Source organism: Narcine bancroftii, chromosome 1 (assembly GCF_036971445.1).
Source record: "Narcine bancroftii isolate sNarBan1 chromosome 1, sNarBan1.hap1, whole genome shotgun sequence".
Classification (NCBI taxonomy): Eukaryota; Metazoa; Chordata; class Chondrichthyes; order Torpediniformes; family Narcinidae; genus Narcine; species Narcine bancroftii.
The window spans coordinates 5,030,623-5,050,577 of record NC_091469.1 but is presented as its reverse complement, the minus strand read 5'-3'; the positions used below and the strand labels follow the sequence as shown (position 1 = coordinate 5,050,577).

Here is a 19,955-nt window from a genome sequence, read left to right as displayed (position 1 = left end):
TTATTCCTTGCCTTCTCCAATATATTTTCTCTTGTCAAGTGTCTCAGAAATTTTACTAAAGCAGATCTTGGTTTTTGTTGTGACTGTGGTTTCAGAGCTAGTGTTCTGTGTGCCCTTTCTATTTCCATTCCTTCCTGTATTTCTGGCATTCCCAGGACTTTTGGGATCCATTCTTTTATAAATTCTTTCATATTTTTGCCTTCTTCATCTTCCTTTAGGCCCACTATCTTTATATTGTTTTGCCTACTACAGTTTTCCATTATATCCATCTTCTAAGCTAACAACTCCTGTGTTTCTTTAACTTTTTTATCAGTTTCTTCCAATTTTCTTTTTAAGTTGTTCACTTCCATTTCTACCGCCATTACACGTTCTTCCACAATTTCTAATCTTTTCCCTACATCTGTTACGACCAGCTCTATTCTATTCATTTTTGTTCTGTGCTTTCATTTTTCTTTTCATTTCACTAAATTCTAGTGTCAACCACTCTTTTAATGCTTTCATTTGTTCTTGAAAAAATGCTTACCTTCTATTCCTCTGTGCAGAATTTGGTGTTCTTCTTGTGTCTGCTCTTGGGTCTGTGTCTTCTACTTCTCTTCCTTGTATCTGTGTCTCTTCTGACTTTCTTGTTGAGCTGCTTGCCTCAGTTTGTTGGGTGTTTTTTTTTCGTGGCTTCTTGATGTTGCTCCTCTTCTTCTGGGCTAGTTATCTGTTGAGCTTCCTGATCCTGTTTTTCTTTCTTATCATTTCCTTTCCCGTTGCTTTCCTCTTCCAGCTGAGAACCCTGCTGTTGGGCATCTCTCAGCTGGTCGTGTTGTGTAGGTTCACTCCACAGGTGGCCCCCCCTCCCGTCAGTGTTCTCCTTTTCCTTGTTGTGCGCATTGCACACCTGTGTTTGGCTCAGTGAACCATTTTTGCAGTCCAGTGGTCAGGAGGTCGCGACCCTGCGGGTTCTCCACTAACCTCGGGGAGTGGGCTCTTCTGTCCATGGCAGGTCCCTGCTTCTTCATGCAGGTAAGGCCTTCTCCTTTCTCTTCCGGCGTCTTTCCTTCTTTTTTTCCCCATTGTTTTTGGTTTTTCTTTCTTAGGTGCCATTTTCTTTTTCTCCACACCTTTATCTTTTATTTGTTGTGTTTTGTATTTCTTGAGCTTTGCATTTTCTTCACTTTTTTTTCTTCTTTTCTGGAGAGGGCTGGTATTCTCCTTCTGGCCACTACATTATGTGACTCCTCGGCCCAGTCCTCATTGAGGGCTCAGTAATGGAGAGGGTCAAGAACTTCAAATTCCTAGTTGTCAATATCTCCAAGAAACTGTCCTGGAGCCTCCACATTGATGCAATCGCAAAGAAGGCTCACCATCAGCTATACTTTTATGAGGTGTCTGAGGCAGTTCTGTATGTCACCAAAGACTCTCATAAACTTCTGCAGGTGTACTGTGGAGAGCATTTTGGCTGGTTATATCACTGCCTGGTACAGAGGCGCCAACTCTCAGGACAAGAATAAACTCCAGAGGGGTGTTAATTTGGCCCACGACATCACAGGCACCAGACTCCAATCTACCGGGGATATGAGGCAGTGTCTTAAGAAAGCAGGTTCTATCCTCAAAGACCCCAGCCACCCAGGTCATGCCCTCTTCACTCTGCTATCATTGGGGAAAAGGTACAGGAGCCTAAAGACAAGCAATCAACAACACAAGGATAGCTTCTTCCCCGCTGCCATCAAGATTCCTGAATAATGGAGTCACGTTATGGAGTAGTGGCCGGTCAGGGAATTCCAGCCCTCTCCAGAAAAGTTGAAAAGAAACGCACAAAACACAAAGGTACAAAAATAAAAATTAAAACAAAGTAAAAGTAAAGGTGAGAAGAAAATGGCAGCGAAGAGAGAAAAGTCGAAAGCAACGGGAAGAAGAGAAGATGAAAGAACGTCGGAAGAAGAAGGTGAAGGCCTTACCTGTCCGAGGAGGCCCGCCGCGGAGAGAGAAGCCCACTCACTAAGGTCAGTGGAAGTCCCGAGCTCAGGACTACAAAAATGGCTCGCGGAGCCAAGTAAAAGTGCGCAACCGCGCATGGAAAAAAACACTGACGGGAGGGGGGAACAGCTGCGGAGTCGATCTCCAGAGCTGAGAGTGGCAGCTGCAACACAGCAACAGGAAGAGAACATAGAAAACAACGAGAACAAGAAAGAAGAGAGCAAAAAGAAAACAAGGAAACAACAGATGGCCAACCCAGTGGAAGAAGAAGAAGAAGAACATAGAGAAATGGAAGAAGGGAAAGGCAGGACAATGGATATATCTTTTTTTTAAAGAATATATGGAATCAGTGAAAGAATGGCAATTACAAAAATTTAATGAGATAAAAAGAAGAATTAAGAGTGCAGAAGAAAAAATGAATACAATAGAAATGGTCATATCAGAGATAGGAAAAAGAGTGGATAATGTGGAAGATCGAGAAATAATCGTAGAAATGGAAGTAGAGGACTTAAAAGAGAAATTAGAAGAATCTAATAAAAAAGTTAAAGAGGCACATGAGCTGTTAGCTCAGTAGATATAATGGAAAACTATAATAGAAGAAATAATATAAAGATAGTGGGCCTTAAGGAAGATGAAGAAGGCAAGAATATGAGAGAATTTATAAAAGATTGGATCCCTAGGGTCCTAGGAAGACCAGAATTACAGGAAGAAATGGAAATAGAGAGGGCACATAGAACACTAGCCCCAAAACCACACCCGCAGCAAAAACCAAGATCCATTTTAGTAAAATTCTTAAGATATACAACAAGAGAAAATATATTGGAGAAAGCAATGAAGAAAATAAGAGAAGACAAAAAGCCACTGGAATACAAAGGTCAAAAATTTTTTTTCTATCCAGACATAAGTTTTGAACTCCTGAAGAAGAGGAAGGAGTTCAATACAGCAAAAACGATCCTATGGAAAAAAGGATATAAATTTATGCTAAAGTACCCAGCGGTACTTAAAATAGTTATTCCAGGGCAACAAAACAGACTATTCTCGGATCCAGAGGAAGCACGAAAATTTTCAGAACAACTACAAAACAAGCAGAGAGATGAAGACATGTAATGAGAGTAAAAATGACCACGAACTATCTGTATGTGTGTATATGGGTGTGTGTATATATATATATATATATATACACATATATGATGTGTATGTATATATGTGTATACATGAGTGTATCCGTATTTAGAGGAAAATATATAGAGTATAGATAAGAATTAATAAGGGAATGAAAGGGAATAGAGGAAATAAGGAGGGAATTAAAACAGTGATCTTTGTTATATATGAAAATTGAAATCTTTTCCGGGGGGGGGGGCTGGGTGGGGAGGAGTTATGGTCACTGCAAAATCAGTTGACGCTTGCGAGTGAATTCACAAATCCAAATAGAGAGGGGAGATGTGGTTGCCCGACAAGGGATAAAGGGCAACTCAGGAGGGGGAGGGGAGAATGGGGTTAAAGAAGTTTTAAATAGGAGAATAAGGAAAATGTTTGATGTTTTAGAAATGTTGTCTTATAAAGTGTTTTGAAAACAAGAAAGCAGAAATGGATAAGAAGGAAAGGTGATGATGAGGAAACGGAAAGGGAAGATAAACAAAGTATGAAATGGTTATGTTGAACTATATGACTTTAAATATTAACGGAATACATAACCAAATCAAAAGGAAGAAATTGCTAAATTTACTGAAAAAAGAAAAAATTGATATATCATTTGTGCAAGAAACACATTTAACTGAAATGGAGCATAAGAAATTAAAGAGAGATTGGGTAGGACATGTAACAGCAGCGTCGTATAATTCAAAAGCAAGAGGAGTAGCTATATTAATTAGTAAAAATGTACCAATTAAAATAGAAGAGGAAATAATAGATCCAGCAGGGAGATATGTAATGATAAAATGTCAGATATATTCGGAGTTTTGGAATCTACTCAATGTATATTCGCCTAACGAAGAAGATCAAAAGTTTATGCAAGATATTTTTTTGAAGATAGCAGACACGCAAGGGAACATATTAATAGGAGGGGATTTCAACCTGAATTTGGATTCAAATATGGACAAAACTGGGAAAAAAATTAACAGAAAGAACAAAGTAACCAAATTTATAATTAAATCGATGCAAGAAATGCAACTTTTGGATATATGGAGGAAACAACACCCAAAGGAAAAGGAATATTCATATTATTCGGGTAGACATAAAACATACTCAAGAATAGACCTATTTTTGTTATCAGCTCGTATGCAAGATAGAGTAAGAAAAATAGAATATAAAGCTAGAATATTATCGGACCATTCACCCTTGATATTGACAATAGAGTTAGAGGACATCTCTCCAAGAATGTATAGATGGAGATTAAACTCCATGCTACTTAAAAGGCAGGATTTTAGAGAATTCATTGAAAGACAAATTAAAATGTACTTTGAAATAAATATCGAATCAGTGAAAGATGAGTTTATACTATGGGACGCAATGAAAGCGTTCATCAGAGGGCAAATAATAAGTTATGTAACCAAGATGAAGTAGGACTACAGTCAGGAAACAGAGCAGTTGGAAAGGGAAATAGTAAATATAGAAAAAGAATTAGCAATGAAGGAAGACACAACTAAAAGAAGAGAAATGGCAGATAAAAAAAAATATGAAACACTACAAACATATAAGGTGGAGAAGAACATAATGAAGACAAAACAGAAATATTATGAACTGGGGAAAAAACGCACAAAATTCTAGCATGGCAGCTTAAGACAGAACAAGCATCAAGGAAAAAAGACAAACAAATCACATATAATCCAACAGAGATTAATGAAAACTTTAGAGAATTCTATGAACAATTATACCAAACTGAAAACGAAGGGAAAGAAGGGAAAATAGATGAATTTTTAACTAAAATTGAACTACCAAAATTACAAATAGAGGAACAAAATAAATTAACAGAAACATTTGAAATAGTAGAAATACAAGAGATAATAAAAAAACTACCAAATAATAAAACACCAGGAGAGGATGGATTCCCAATAGAATTCTATAAAACATTTAAAGATTTATTAATTCCTCCCCTCCTGGAAGTAATCAACCAGATTGACAAAACGCAAATCTTACCAGATTCATGTAAAACAGCAATAATTACAGTAATACCAAAGACAGGGAAAGATCCACTCGCACCAGCGTCATATAGACCAATATCTTTACTTAACACAGATTATAAGATAATAGCTAAACCATTAGCAAACAGATTAGCAGATTATGTACCTAAAATGGTAAATCTAGACCAAACTGGATTTATTAAAAAAAGACAGACAAGACAATATTTGTAAATTTATTAACTTAATTCAGGCAGTAGAAGGGAGTAAAGCGCCAACAGTAGCAGTTGCTTTAGACGCAGAGAAGGCCTTTGACAGAGTAGAATGGAATTATTTATTCAAAGTATTGCAAAAATTCAGTTTACCAGAGAAGTATATTAATTGGATTAAAGCATTATATAAGGGGCCATTGGCAAAAGTGACAGTAAATGGATATATATCAAAGCAATTTAATTTAAGCAGATCAACAAGGCAGGGATGCCCACTATCACCCTTATTGTTCGCGTAAGCTATAGAACCATTAGCAGAATTGATAAGAACAGAAAATAAAATAAAAGGGATTAAAAATAAAAGAGAAGGAATATAAAATCAGTTTATTTGCAGATAATGCTATAGTATACTTAACAGAACCAGAATTATCAATAAAAGAATTACATAATTGAAGGAATATGGAGAAGTGTCGGGTTACAAGATTAACGTAAATAAAAGTGAAGCAATGCCAATGAATAATGCGGATTTCTCAAAATTTAAGAAGGAATCACCATTCAGATGGCAAATGCAAGCAATAAGATACCTAGGTATACAAATAAATAAATATCTCGGCCATCTATATAAACTCAATTATCCACTAATGAAAAAAATTACAGGACGATTTAGAGCATTGGAAAGATTTATCACTAACACCAATAGGAAGGATAAACTGTATTAAAATGAACATTTTCCCAAGGATACAATACCTATTTCAGGCATTGCCAATACACTTGACAGAGAAATTCTTCAAGGAGTTAAAGAAAATAATAAGGAAATTTTTATGGAAAGGGGGGGAAACCGAAAATAGCACTAGATAAATTAACAGAATGGTATAAACAAGGAGGCTTACAACTGCCAAACTTTAAAAATTATTATAGAGCCGCACAATTAAGATACCTATCAGATTTTTATCAAACAAGGGAAAAGCCAGATTGGACTAGATTAGAACTAGATAAATAGGGGAAAAAATACCTGAACATATATTATATAAATGGGATGAAAAATTGGTACAACGTAGGTGTTCTCCAGTATTATATCATCTGCTCAATATTTGGAAGAAGATTCACGTAGAAAGGAATAAAACAAATTACCAATTACCAAAACTAATACTGACACAAAATCAGTTACTCCCTTTTACAATAACCTTTCCTTTAGAGAATGGGAGAAAAAAGGGATCAAAAGAATAGAAAATTGTTTTTCAGGAAATAGATTATTATCCTTTGAACAAATGAAGGATAAATATAACTCAAGATACAGTGTTGGCATATTACCAACCGAGATCCTACTTGAAGGACAAATTAGGAAGCAGTCTGAGGTTACCAGAGGGAAGTAATTTTGAATATGTGATTACAGATACAATGATAATCAAAAGATTTATAACAAATATGTATATTAAACTGCAAGAAAAGGAGAATGAGGAAACAAATGGTAAAACTAAACAAAAATGGGAACAAGATTTAAATATAAAGATAAAGAAGGAAACATGGGAGAAGTTATGCTCTGGAACGATGAGAAATACAATAAACACGAGGTTACGTATGATACAATATAACTGGATACACAGGCTATACATTACACCTCAAAAGTTAAATAAATGGGACCCAACAGTATCTGACAGATGTTTTCGTTGTAAAAAAGAAATGGGAACAACAATTCATGCAATCTGGACATGTGAGAAAGTATAAAAATTTTGGGAAGATCTAAACCAGATATTAAATAAAATTACAGAAAACAATATACCAAAAAACCCAGAGATCTTCCTCCTAAGTAACATAAAAAGCAAAGAATTTGGACTTGATTTGGATGGAGCACAAAAAAGATTTGTTAAGATAGCTCTAGCCGTAGCAAAAAAATGTATTATGTCAACCTGGAAATTAGAAGATAATTTGAGAATACAACAATGGTATGTAGAAATGAATAAATGTATTCCATTAGAAAAAATAACATATAATTTAAGAAATAATATTGAAATATTTGAACAAATATGGGAGCCATACATGAAACACAATAGAGAAAACCTACCGGGGACATCTACCACCTAAAATAACGAAAGGAGAAGGAAATGAAAAGAATTGACTCAGTGGAATTTCTTGTTTATTTTTATTGAATTACAACATTGTTTGACTGGTTTAATGTATCTTAGATTTTGTGCTTTAAATGAATGGGGGGGAGGTAGGGAGGGTGGGTTGGGAGAGAAAATGACACTATATATTTAAAAAGGTCAATGTGGTTTATGGTGTGAAAAATAAAAATTAAAAAAAAATTCCTGAATAATCAACAAACCAAAGACACTGCCTTTCTTTTCATGCACTATTACTGTTATTATATTTTTTATAGTAATGTTGTAAGATGGTTATAATATGTATGTTTGCTCCATGATCCTGCCACAAAACATCAAATTTCATGACTTGTTCAATGACAATAAATTCTGATTCTACTTCCCAGTCTCTCTCAATAAACTCACTTTAGCCTCTTCCTGACCCTCTCTTCAAACTAGCCTGGTTCACTGCTAAGATATACTACTGTGTAACATCTAAAAATAGTAAATTAGAAGTGGACTGTAATAATAGGAGCAACATCCAACCATCCAGAAAATTTGCAAGTCCATCACCATTCCAGGGATAATTAAGGGCATGTTCCTTTAATCTGATTGTAACTGCTACATCTCTCCAAGATGAGGCCAAATGATATTTTTTTATTTGTTCTACCCATTCTTTCCTCACCCTCTCTGCCACTGAAGACTAATTTGTTTTCAAGTTCAAGTTTTTTATTATTATCATTCAATTATAAAGTACAACTGGACAAATCGACATTCTTTGGCCCTTGTTGTAAAACCATGCAAATACATAGCGAGACATAGCGCACATATTCACAAACAATTTATATGCATTACACATTTAAAAATCAACATTATTGGAGATACTTGGAGGGATTTAATGAGCAGTTCATCAGTCTCACTCCCCATGGGAAGATGCGGTTTCTCAGCCTGGCGGTTCTGGCTGATCCTTCTAGATCTCTTTCCCTATGGGAGTGGCTAGAAGATGCTGTGTGCGGGGTGGTCGGCGTCCTTCACAATTTTGTGTGCCCTCTTCAGATGACGATCCCAATGGAGGGGAGAGAGACCCCATTGATCCTCTCTTATGGTCCTGTGGATTGACCTCCAATTCATTTCTCTGCAGCACTTCACTGTGCCAGGGCACTTGTGATCGAGTTCCTGTAGAAAGTCGACAGGATGGTAGCCAGTCGTCACTGTTGTACCTTCCAGTCAAGTGAGGAAGACTATTTTCCTTGCCAGTTCTGACCTTTAAAATGAGCTGCTTGCACAGATGCTGCCTGACATGTGGAGTGTTCTCTGTTTATTTTTCAGATTTCCAGTCCCCCACCCCCCCAGAAAGGTCAGAAGGAAGTCCAAGTGAGAAATAAACATCTGAACGAACTGGACACACGAGCCTTCATTTGCAGCAATCTGGAGCAAAAAAAAGGTGCATCGGCCAGAGGAAGGAATGAAGGCCGACGGCCCTAAACGCCCATCACTCCTTTCCCATCAGAGGTCACTCCACCCATTGAGTTCCTAGAGCAGTTACTTTTGTATGAATTCGTCGGGGTGAAATGTTCGTGTTTTACACACTCTATCATAAATACTTCGTTCAGAATCTTCTGGCGGGGTTAAAGGAGGGAGGGGGCCGTTTTCAAAGATCGGCCCTCCACTCGACAATCCGAGATCAAATTAGAAATGACATAGGGCTGAGGGGTTTCTTCCCTTCTTACTACAAGTCCCAGCCCAAACGTGAATATTGTAATTCCGCCCTACCTACTCTCTGTCGATTTTTTACCGGATTTGTTCTTTTTCGCTGAATAGCAGCGCGGCTTTGCGGCCCGAAGTCCTGCGTTCACCGGCCCGAGCCGGAATCCCGCAGGTCCCAGCAACCGCCGCGCGATCCGTCCGCACGTGCTGCACGTGCTCCCGCGTCCCAGTCGCACGCCGATTCCCCCCCCCCCCCGACGAGAATCGGCTTCGCGCGGCCGTTTCCTCAGCTGATCGGGGCCGAGCGAGCTTCGTGACCCCGCGGGTCAAAGTTCAGCCCTGGAATTTTGGCCTGTCCTCAACCGTGGCAGCGCGTGGGTCGAACTGATCAGGAGGTTCGCGTCCGGCGAGAACTTAATTACCACCCACAGGTCAGGAAGTGCGAGCCAATTTGGGATCTTTATGGGCTTTTGTGTCCAAATGGTACTGCAATACCATGCTGCCGTCTGTATGGGAGCAGCTCAGTGGAACCAGCGAAATAGTGGTCGGCGCAGACTAAAAGGGCCGAATGGCCTGTCTTCTGTGCTGCAGCTTGAAGTCTACGCCCTAGAGAAAACTGAGCAAAAAGAATTGAGACTCGAGACTGATAATGCTGCCCACTAGATACCATGCAACTCAGACTCAAAGGTCTTATATTTATATCACTCTTTGTTTTAGGTGGAAGCGTTGTGAACTTCTGTATAATATATTCAGAAACTGAAACAAAACAGAAAATACTGCAAACACTCAACAGGTCACTCAGTAACAAGAGAAAACCTTTTTAACAAATTATTTCAAAGACCTTTTGTCAGACTATGATCCTGGAAGTTGTTACCATTTCATCAGCCACTGCACAGAAGTGCTGGAGAAACTCAGCAAGTCATGCAGTGTTCCTTAAAGAAGGGCTCCTTCTTGACAAAGGGCTCAGGTCTGAACATAGGTCAACCAGCTCAGCGGAAGTATCATTCACATTTACTGTGATGAAATGTTATTTCCTACACTATTTCTAATTATTTTGTAATGTGGTTTATATAAATATTGCCGCAAAACAATGAATGTTGTGACATATTCACGACAGTAAATTTTGATTCTGATCATCATTATTACCTGACTTGCTGAGTTTCCCCAGCACTTTTGTGTATTTGACTACAACCACAACATCTGCATACTTCTTGTTTAACACTAGTTCTTAGGCCCATTTCTGCAACTCAGAAGAGTTGCACATTGCTGTAATTTTATTAATCCTAGTATTGAATAAGATCCCAAAAAATAGTCAAATTAACTCATCTCTTTGAAAATCAGGGGAAAGAAAACAACAGATGCTGGAAATCTAAGATAAAAACAACAAAAAAATCCTCATTGCCACTGTTGTGTATACACTTACACAATTAGGACTCGGAGATGTGGTGCTTTCTCATTCTTTAATACTATCAGACTAACATGGCTATTGACATACATATGAAGGGGTGACATCATGACATGAATGAAATGAAGGACATCAGGACGGGCTTATGCACAACAAGCAAGTCCAGCTGCAACTGTGGGAATAGAAACAGAGTTAACAGTTCAGATTTATCTTACATCTCCACTCTTTGTCCAATTGAAATCTAATTTTTCATATTTTCCAAGCAATGCAGCAGCCAAAGAATGTACACAAATAACTAAGAAACATTAGTATAGAATTCATGCCCTCATTTATGGCTGATTTTATGCACTATTTGGCTGCACTAACTGAATTCTCCTGATTCCTTTAATATCTATTTGTCTTAAAGAGACTCAGCAACTGAGCCTCCACACCCAACTTTTTGAAAGATTCCAAAGATTCATCACCCACTGAGAAAGGAAACCTCATCTTTTGAACAACCCACCAGTTATTTTGAAACCCATGTGATCTCAGGTTCAAGGAAAATATCATCTCTGAATCAACCTTCTTGTCTCACAATGTTGTAAAGCATATTTCACCACTGTACTCCAATAAAATATAATCCCAATAAAAATTTATTGGGAAATATGGAATGGGACTGGAAGAGGCTAACATCCAACATATATTTAAAAATAAGGACAATCTATGAAACTGCCAATGAGTCAAGACAATAGCAGGAAAAATACTAGAATACTTAATCAAATATATAAAAGAAAATACATCAGGAAGCTGAAACCATAATAAACATTCCAAAAGAGAAAATCATGCACTATCAGTCAATTTGAATTGTTTGAAGAAATATCAGAAAGGGAAGGTAAGAGTAATGCTGTAAATGTACAGTATATATTTGGATTTTTAAAAACACTTTTGATAATGTGCTATCTAGTATACTGTATAAGATTACGAATTCTAGAATCAAAGATAAAATAGAGAAGATAGCAAGCTGACTATAAACAGAAAATAAAGACTTACTTAGTTGGCAAAAAGTGTGAAATTATAAGAGGATCAGTTATAGGGTCCACTGAAGTTTGTCATTTATATAAACTAGGAAATTGATAATATAACTGAAGATTTTACAATAAATCGGGGGAAATCGGCATGCGACTGGGACGCGGCAGCATGTTACCAAGTGGAATTTACATTTATTTAGAGAATTTCAACAAATTACAGGAGAAATACGAATAGTCTTACAGAAATTGTCAAATTAAATTTTATTTTGAAAGGAGTGCAATAAATATTTCAGTTGAAAGAATTAAAACTCTAAAAGCCTGTGAAAAATTAATAAAATTATCCACACAGATTAATAAGGTCATAAAAATACAAAAGTTTATTTCTACAAGACCACAAGTAAAGATCAGATAAATTATGTTTAATGCATGTAAATGACTTGGGTCTCTATTGAAACAGGACACTGAAATGCAAGGGAAAGTAAAAATATATTGAAAAACCCCACTTAATAGAAAAGTTTGAACAGGCTGAGTGGGGTCCTTGGGGAAAGTGAACAATGTGAGTGACACGATCAATTTTTTTTAAGACAATGAAATGTTTGGTATGGTTGATGCAGAAATGTTATCACATGAATAAGACCAGAACCATAGACAATAAATATTAAACAGTTCACTTTTCAATCTCATGGGTAAGTCAGAAGAAACTCTTTTGCTAGACAGTTTTTAGATTTGAAGGTGGCTATAATAAGGAGTAGTTGAGGTGATCATTTAAGGGAAATTAGATAAACACAGGTAGAAAAGTATAGAAGTATATAATGATGATTTGGATAAGGGTAGCAGGAAGGTCATGTTTATAATGTATTGAACTCATTGAGCCTAACAGCTAGTTTATTGTGCTTTAAATTCCATGTTCTCACAAACAGAAGCAATATTAAAATAAATGACCAAGGTTTGATCAAAATGATTTAATAAAGGAGAGAATGGTAGAGAGATTTGATGGGATAGGAAGTGGTTGGTGAGGTTGACAAAGATTTATAGAGCTAAGGACCTAAGGCAGTTGAAAGCAAAGCTGCCAATTGAATTAATAGGGAAATTCACAGCAGGCCACAAATGGATATCTCAGAAGACTGCAGAGATAAAGAGTGGCAAAGGCCATGGAGTGATTTGAAGTTAAGAAGATAATTTTAAAGTCAAAACATTGGGAGTCAATGTTGGTCATTGAACTAAGGGGTGAAGGGGAAATGGGAACTGGTACATGTTAAAATACAGGCTGCAGAGTCTTCCACAATCTAAAGTTTTTGGAGAATGGAAAATGAGGACACTGACCGAGTGTTGAATAAGTAAATCAATATTAATTAGAGAATTTGAAAATTATAAAGAGACTTTTATAGAATAATGAGGTGCTGTTTCCTCTGGCAGTGGGGAAGCTAAGCATAAAATGCTTTAAGATCATTTGCAAAAATATTTAGTAAGGAAAATGAGACCTTTTACTCAACAAATTGATATGATCCATGATATATTGCCTGAAAAGGGAATAGGAAATTAATAAGAAGTCATTTCAGAAAAGAGAGGGAGTTGGGTCATTCTTTCAAAGAACAAGTACATGCGTAATGGTCTGAATTGCCTCCCAGTTTGGTGTGAGATTCCATGATCCTATGATACAGAATGGCCACTTGGACAAGGCACCAGAGATTGCAAAATGTTCCCTAAAGAATCATACTTAAACATAATTTACCAGTTCAAGGAAAAATGGCTGAGCCAAGGGATGGGGAAGGTGAAAATGTGAAGAGAATCAAAATATTTTTAGAAGAAAAAACATCAAGAAGTTCTGGAATCTGAAATATTCATGAAGGAAAATGTTTGATTCACAGTAAGGAAGTAGCAATCCGCAGTAGGGATTTTCAATGAAATGTAATGCAGAGTATGAAATATTGGGCCAGTAGGGAGATTGTGACCCTGGAGACTAAAGGCATTCAAATAGACCAAAAAAATGATGGAGAGGCATTTGAGTTCAAGTCATGAACTAGGTCTGGAAAATGGCAAAACTGCATATTGGTGGGTATCCATTAGCAAACATAGCAAAAGAAAATATATTCACTATCTGATTATTATTTACATATTATGCACATCCCCTTGAATAAAGTTGTTATAAACAAGAGTGAGTAGTACCTGTAATGTATCTCATGAGAGTTAAGTTCAATTCAAAACTGGTAATATTAGCCAGGTCAAATCTGGATTATTGTATACAGTGTGAAAAACATAGTTTCAATAGGATATTAATGGTACTGAGTGCAGAAATTCTTCTTACACATTCATTCAGATGTAATGATAACTTGCTTTCACTGAAGTTACTAACTGGCTCATGAGGCCAATGTGTGATCCATAATAGCCGTAGATGAAGTGAGTGATATCTAATGGGCAAGTGGTTTGAGAATGGGTGGACTCCTTCCACCATTCATACTGGGTTTCTGTATGTTTTCCAGATAAAAATGTGATGTTCTCAATATAATTCCAAATGCCTTTTCTTCATTTTAAGCAGTCGTGGGCCAAAAATTTCCACAAGTCAAGAAGGATTTGAGAATATCCTTCAAACTTACCATTAGTTTACCAAGTAATTTCTTCCCATGACCAAGTCCAAAATAGAGGGTCTGTTTCAAAAGTATGGGATGAGCCAAACAATATATTCATAAGAGTCAAATGAATTGCAGGCCCTAAAGTGTCACTGTTTTTGGTTTGCTTATCCAATTGGTGAATTTGGATGATTTTACAGAAAGAGTGTTAGTGCTTTCATTCCAGTGTTTAGAGGTTCCTAGTTGGGGCGGGGGGGGGGGGGGGGGGAGTTTAGCGATCACAGTTGCTGAGTAGATGATGAGTTTATGCTATTATGTGCTCCCAGTTCATTTTCGTATGAGTGAGACTGTCACTTTAAGAGAACAAATCAAGCTGAAAACCCTGCAAGCTTTGGAGATTGACTGTGGGCTGACAGGCTGGAGACAGTGTGTACTCAAATTTGCTACATCTGAAGAGAGAGGAAGGCCCTGGAACACAGGTACAGAGGCCATGTGACCAACATGTTAAAGAAACAGTACGCTGTTCGATCAGGGGCCATTTTAAGGAAGCATCACTTGGAGAAGCATCTCTGAAGGGATATTGTACTGAAGTGGCCTCATGTGGTATTGATGATTTGTCTGATTTCTCTCTGAAAGGAGAATCAGTATACCCCACCGTGGCCAAAGGAACAATCACTTTTGAAGGGGGATTAGTGTGCCATACCGTGACCAAAAAGGGAAGGTCACTATTTCAGCTGACCCATGAAAGGGTTCTGGAAGCTTTGTGAAAATCACTCGCTTTATGTCCCCTACACAAAGAGAAGGGGAATTTTGATTGCCACTTGTCTGAAAAGGACATTTCTTTGGAAGCATCTCAACAAGGATTTTGTGAGTTGACAACAATCTGTCACCCTGTTCTCTCCCACCTCATTCGTAAACATTTCTTTGCACTAATTTAAGAGTCTTTGTGTCAACACTGGATTTCAGAGACTGGATTTTGAACTGATGTTCCAGAATTTGGCCTGAATTGGTTTATTTCCCCACCCCCTCCACACACACACACACACACACACACACACACACACACACACACACACACACACACACACACACACACACACACCTAACACACACACACACAAATATAGTTGCCCACAGTTGGGGTTTGTTTAGATAAGGAGTTATATATTTTAAATATAACACTGTCTTGGCTAATTTCTATTGCTGCTGTATGAATACATAACAGTGCCAAGTTTTGCACTCTGTTCCCCAGATTCCCAGTGATTGTTCCAGTGGTGAATTTCATCATCATTGCCTGCCTTCTCTTTGAAGAAGCTTCAGAGATATGGGAAATGGTTCCTGTTGCCAGGATCACATCATAGATTGTCTATTTGTCAAAAGATATCCACGCTGCTGAAGATCCAGCTGCGCTGGATGGGTCACGTCTCCAGAATGGAGGACCATCGCCTTCCCAAGATCGTGTTATATGGCGAGCTCTCCACTGGCCACCGTGACAGAGGTGCACCAAAGAAAAGGTACAAGGACTGCCTAAAGAAATCTCTTGGTGCCTGCCACATTGACCACCGCCAGTGGGCTGATAACGCCTCAAACCGTGCATCTTGGCGCCTCACAGTTTGGCGGGCAGCAACCTCCTTTGAAGAAGACCGCAGAGCCCACCTCACTGACAAAAGGCAAAGGAGGAAAAACCCAACCCCAACCAACCAATTTTCCCCTGCAACCGCTGCAATCGTGTCTGCCTGTCCCGCATCGGACTTGTCAGCCACAAACGAGCCTGCAGCTGACGTGGACTTTTTACCCCCTCCATAAATCTTCGTCCGCGAAGCCAAGCCAAAGAAGTGTGTTTATTTTGTAAATAAAAAGTGCAAATCCATCCTTTCACATGATGCAGCAAAACAGTTGACAACAACTTGGAGCGCAGTGTTAGACAATGCACACGTGCAGGCGTAATCTGCAGTAACACCTCTCTTGTGAAGTTAGGCTGACCTTGATTTTGGAGTAGAGACAATAGTTTGAGGTGACCATTACATTGCGAGAATATTCTATTACACTGTATCAGATTTGTTACACTATTTATCTAATTGAGATGTATAGAAATTTCACACAACTAAATTACTAAGTTTAAGAAGACTTAAATTGTTTCTTCCACCACAAACTTAATTCAATAATCTCCAACCTCCAGATTGTCTGATGCCAGAGTGTGTGAAGGTGTGGGGCGTAAGCAGAGGTAGCCTGCCCCATCCCTGGCCAATCCTACCAAATAATCATTCCAAAATCAGCAGATTTATTGCCTAATAAAATGCCTACAGGTTTAATTTAAATTTAACAAATTTAAATTCTTGTGCACAAACAATTCCTATAAAGAGGTTATTCAGCAACACAACCAAGATTGAGAACTGAAACAGTTGAAGATCCCCCTGCCCATCATCTCCATGTTCCCTCTGCAGATGATGTGTAGCCTGCTCATTCCTAGTGGTGGAACTTGATAATGATCTTTCGCCCCCTCCTCACATGATCCAGTTTTTGATCAATACTGAAAAATCCATAAATATAAACAAATAGTGATAAAGTGCATACTGATTCTTACCCTTCAACCAACCATTATAGACACATACAAGCCAACTCATGCAGTTGTGGAAACACCCACTTTGACGGCATTGGGATAGCTGAATGTTGCCCATTTTCTGGCCTAGAAGCATCAAGGCCAACAGTAGTTGGGATACCATCAGGCTGAGATCAGAAATCTGAGAATGGAGCAGGAGCTGAAAATGAGATCTTCCTCAACTGTGTACACACAACCACAATAAACAAATTATTTACCAACTAAGATTAAATCATGTCTTAACCTGGTAATTTTGACAACCATAATTAAATGATTACAGAGCATTGTTATGGTATAGTTAGTGAAATGATTATTATAAATTTGGAACTTTTCCAGAAACATTTGTGCACAATATTCCATATCTCAACATTTACATGGAAGAATAATTTTCAATCTAAAATTTAAATACTGGTTACAATTGCAGGTATATTTCTGCATCAAGATAATTCAAGCATTGCAATACTTGTGATAGATAAGGAGCACTGAACAAGTTTGTTGTGAAAATTCTTAAATTATTTTATCTTAAAAATTAATTTATCTTAAATTAATTTGCTCTAAAGTGTTTTGGAGCATCTGAAGGGTGTTTAAAAAATGTAAATTATTTTTATCGTGCCAAAGAAGAAATGATCTGCATTTCCTTCTTCAGTCATCTTTGTGTATTTTCTGCACAGGAATGTCAGTATATTGCCAATGATTGCAACCCTATTTCCACCCCTCTGTTTCCACCCCTCTGTTTCCACCCCTCTGTTTCCACCCCTCTGTTTCCACCCCTCTGTTTCCACTCCTCTGTTCCCACCCCTCTGTTCCCACCCCTCTGTTTCCACCCCTCTGTTTCCACCCCTCCATTTTGTCTTTTTAACACTTGTTTGCAAATCATTGGACTGCCAACTAATGGGTTTGTGTAGGTTGGCACAACGTCATGGGCCGAAGGGCCCTTACTATACTTATGGTCTTTCTATGTTCAACCAATAAATCTTCAACTGAGAGAGAGAGAGAGAGAGAGAGAGAGAGAACACAGATTCTTATCCATTCAATCTTCATCATTATTTACGATTATTAATCCTGAGGTTCACTCACATTCCTACTTCAAGAATCAAAAATGGGAATGAAAGGCTGATTTATTTTTAGAGCTTGAACCCTAGCTAGAAAATCACTGGGAGCATATACAAAGTTATCTGGTATGTACTGCTAATGATTGACACTCTTGGGCTAATTCATGCCTAAACAGCCAGGCAGCAAAGTCATAGGGTCAAGTGAAATCCTGGATTTTTACAGCAGCCTAATAATATTTGTCATTGGCTTCAATGGAAGGTAAAACTGACTGGAGTGAAGTACCTGTGTTGCCCCACAATGTGTGGGCTTTTATGAAACTTGCATTTAAAATAATCTAAATGGAGAATGAATGCGTGGGAGAAATAATGTTTCCTGTCTCTAGATGTCACCAACTACAAGTTTTATAAATATAAGGAACAAAATAGATTTTAAAATGTGCAAGTAATATTTTGTGGTAATAATGGATAGTTTTGTTTATATTAAATTAATTGATATCTAGTCTTGTGTCAAATAAACTTCATCTCCCACCCCCCCACCCCCCTCCCTGTTATTTACTGAATTAACTATTGAATTTGCTTCCACTTCCCTGACAATATCTGCATTTCAAATAATGGTCACTTTTCTCTGACCATTATTAGCATATCTATGGGACATAGAAATAGGAGTAGACCATCTGACCCATCGTGCCTGGCCCTCCTTTAACAAGATCACAGCTGATCTGGCTGTGGCCTCATCTCTGCTTACTCAGCTTTTTTCCATAGCTCTACTATGCAAAAATATAACCATCTTTAATATATTTAATGAGGACACCTCTATTACTTCCTTGGGTATAGAATTACACTCTTTACTATTCTTTGGGAAAAGCAGTTCCTTCTCTCTGTCTTAAATCTACTCAGAATCTTGAGATTACATTCCCTAGTTCTAGTCTCAGCTACCAGTGGAAATAATGTTCCCATCTCTATCTTATCTATCCCTTTCATAATTTATAAGATCCCTTCTCAGTCTTCTGAATTTCAGCAAGCATAGTCCCAGGTGAATAAATCTATCGTCATAGGCTACTCCCCTCATCTCCAAAATCAACCTGATGAACCTCCTCTGAACCACCTCGAAGGCCAGTGTATTCTTTCCCATATAAGGAGACCACAACTGCATGCAGCAGCCCACATGTAGCCTCACCAGTATCCTGTACAGTTAAAAAAAAATTCAATCCCTCCAGCAAGGAAAGTTAACATCCCATCTGTTTCGTTGATTACCTTTTGCATCTGCCAACCAACCTTTAGTGATTTGTGCACAAGCACTCTCAGGTCTTTTTGCACAACAGCATGGTGCAATCTTACACCATTTAAGTAATAATTAAATTTACTATTTTTTCTTCCAAAGTTATTGACCTCAAATTTACCAATATTATACTCCATCTAGCAGACACTTGCTCATTCCATTTTGGCGCACCTCAGGGCCGTGTGCTCAGCCCACTCCTGTTCACACTACTGACCCACGACTGCATCACCAGATCCAGCTCCAACAGAGTAATCAAGTTTGCAGATGACACAACAGTAATTGGCTTCGTCAGCAACACTACAAAGAAGTAGAAAATCTCATGATATGGTGCGAGAATAACAACGTGTCTTAATCTCGATGAAGGAGATGATTGGAGACTTCAAGAGGTCCAGTAACAATCACCCTCCACTACACATTAATAACTTGGTAGTGGAAAGAGTAAGAGCACCAAGTTCCTCAGAGTCCTCTTAACAAGCAACCTAAATGGACACACAACATCTCACTTGTCAGGAAGGCACCACAGCAACAGCACTTCCTGAGAAGACTGAAGCAGGCAAGGCTACCAGCCATCATCATGTCAACTTTCTACAGGAGCTCTATTGAGAGCATCCTAGCCAGCTGCATCACAGTGTGGTTCTGGATTGGAGAAGAGCAAATTTCGAAGGAATAAGAAGGGATTTGCGGAGTATTGAGTGGGACAGGATATTTTCAGGTAAGGATGTTAATGAGAAATGGAGGATATTCAAAAAAGAAATTTTGAGGGTACAGAGTAGTTATGTCCCAGTGAGGATCAAAGTCCTGGAAGTCATAGGGAGGCTTGGTTTTCGAGGAATATTGGAAATTTGGTTAGGAGAAAAAGGGAGGTGTACAAGAGGTATAAGGAACAGGGAGCTGACAATTTGAAGGAGGACTACAAGGAGTGTAGAAGGAATCTTAAGAAGGAAATTAGAAAGGCCAAAAAAAAGGCACGA

General features: G+C 38.1%; 1 long non-coding RNA gene across 1 annotated transcript; it reads right to left on the bottom strand.

Moving 5' to 3' along the window:
• Window positions 1–7,407: 7,407 nt before the first annotated feature.
• Window positions 7,408–10,119, bottom strand: LOC138754785 (uncharacterized). Its single transcript, XR_011351928.1, has 2 exons — window positions 9,917–10,119; window positions 7,408–9,691 (listed from the first exon to the last, which is right to left on the bottom strand). It is a non-coding gene; the product is annotated as an uncharacterized lncRNA (long non-coding RNA).
• Between the last annotated feature and the right edge of the window lie 9,836 nt (window positions 10,120–19,955).